This window comes from Rhinopithecus bieti, unplaced genomic scaffold (genome assembly GCF_001698545.2).
Source record: "Rhinopithecus bieti isolate Rb0 unplaced genomic scaffold, ASM169854v2 scaffold_33200, whole genome shotgun sequence".
Taxonomy (NCBI): domain Eukaryota; kingdom Metazoa; phylum Chordata; class Mammalia; order Primates; family Cercopithecidae; genus Rhinopithecus; species Rhinopithecus bieti.
Window position 1 is genome coordinate 95,873 of NW_016814013.1, and position 2,169 is coordinate 98,041.

General features: G+C 40.5%; 1 pseudogene; it reads right to left on the reverse strand.

Moving 5' to 3' along the window:
* Window positions 1–890: 890 nt before the first annotated feature.
* LOC108513553 (PRELI domain containing protein 3B pseudogene) lies at window positions 891–1,487 on the reverse strand (annotated as a pseudogene).
* Between the last annotated feature and the right edge of the window lie 682 nt (window positions 1,488–2,169).

The window sequence follows — 2,169 nt, forward strand, 5'->3', positions numbered from 1 at the left end:
AAAATATTAAAATTTTGCTTATACACTATTGGTGAGAATGTAAATTAGTTCAACCATTGTGGAAAACAGCATGGCAATTCCTCAAAGACCAAATAACAGAAATACCATTTGACCCAGCAATCCCATTACTGGGTATGTACCAAAGGAATATAAATTGTTCTGCCATAAAGACCATACATGCATGTGTACTATTCACAATAGCAAAGACATGGAATCAACCTAAATGTTCTTTAATGGTAGACTGGATAAAGAAAATGTGGTACATAAACACCATGGTATACTATGGAGCCATAAAAAAGAAAAAGATCATGTCTTTTGCAGGAACACAGATGGAGCTGGGGGCCATTTTTTCTTAGCAAACTAATGCAGGAATAGAAAAGCAAATACCACATGTTCTCACTTATAAGCTGGAGCTGAATGGTGAGAACACAAGGGCACAAAGAGGGGAACAACAGACACTGGAGCCCATTGAAGGTGGATGATGGAAGGAGGGAGAGTATCAGGAAAAATAATAATGGGCACCAGGCTTCATACCTGGGTGATAAAATAATGTGTACAACAAACTCTTATGATACAAGTTTACCAAAATCACAAACCTGCATATGTACCCTGAATTTGAAATAAACCTTAAGAAGAAGAATTTCTTTCAAAAAATTTGTTAAATGTTTCATAAATACTGGAATTCTACTATTAGACAGTCATTTCAAACAACACTAATTTCAGATGATCCCTTTTATTTAGACACCATGCATCTCTTTGTTTTGATCTAAAGTCACTGTCTTATATCAGCCTACTTTTTAAAAATTCTACTTAAAATATGTTTATAGTTTTAAAATAAATATATTGCCAGCTTGGAGAGATGTGGGGTACTTGTCTATACGCATTCATTATCAATTCACTACAAAGGCTGTGGCAGCCACCACCGGAGTTCTTATGCCTCCTTTTGTGGAAGCCATCAATTCATTATTTAACATGTATTTTATGTATGACCCATTCCAGTGCTTCCCGGCCTTTGTTAGCATTTGAAAATATCGTTCTTGCCATCAGTTCTTCAAAGTAACTGTTGAGGCTGCCTCCTTTCAGTGATTATGGCTTCTTGAGTCAAAACAATTTTTTTCTGTGTCCTGAGGATGTGGTTTGTATATAAGTCTCTCATCTACTGAAACCATATCTTAAGTGAAATATTAGTAGATTTAAGTTCCATTGCTTTCTCTATAGGATTAACTACAGAATATTCTAGCACATATGTTTTGTTTCTTGCTGTACGAATAAGAGACTTGTAGTTCCCACTCTGTGCAGAGAAGTCTGTGACTGTGCAACTCTTCATTGGGATCTATAGGTCTGTCCAACACATCAACCCACACCATGCTCTGGTTCATAGGGCTTTTGGGTATTTGTGCATTGCAACTGTTGTAACGATTTCCCACAGGTGGTCAAAGATTGCTCTGAAATCCAGATCTTGATGGTGCAGGCAGTCCAGGAGATGTCTGGGCAGTGCAGGGGAAAATGAGGCAAAGAGGCTACACATGCCCCACTGCACCCCCAGCACCCCAACCAGCTTCGCAGTATGCAGGTGCCATCGGCCTCATGTGAAGGACATCCCAACCCTCTCTCCCATCCTGATTACAATGTAAACTTTAAACTATTTAAAGGAGGAGTCCCCACCTCCCCAGACAGTACGCCTGTACTGGACCCTGGCCTGTTAGTGAGGCAGAAAATTGGGTCTGGGAGCCAGGAACATAAAGCCCATTCACACTTCAGCTATAACAGGAAATATCCTCTCCATAGGGCATACACTGAGCAAATGACTTTGTAACTTTACTTCATCCTCTTCATTTACATAGGGCATACCCCAAATAGAGGGTATTTAAACTCACAAAAAACTCTGTAACAGGGCCTTTGAGCCCCTATGCTCAGGCTCAATCACACTGTGGAGTGTACATTTGTTTTCAATAAATTCCTTCATTCCGTCCTTGCTTTGCTTGTGCGTTTTGTCCAATTCTTTGTTCAAGACGCCAAGAACCTGGATACCCTCCACCGTTAGCATTAGGAGCCCTGTGGCACAACAGGAGGGGAGTGGCCAGCAGCCCAGCGTTACCAGCTGAGCTCCACTTCTTGTTAGATCAGCAGAGACATTAGATTCTCATAGGTGCAAGAAGCCTATTGTAC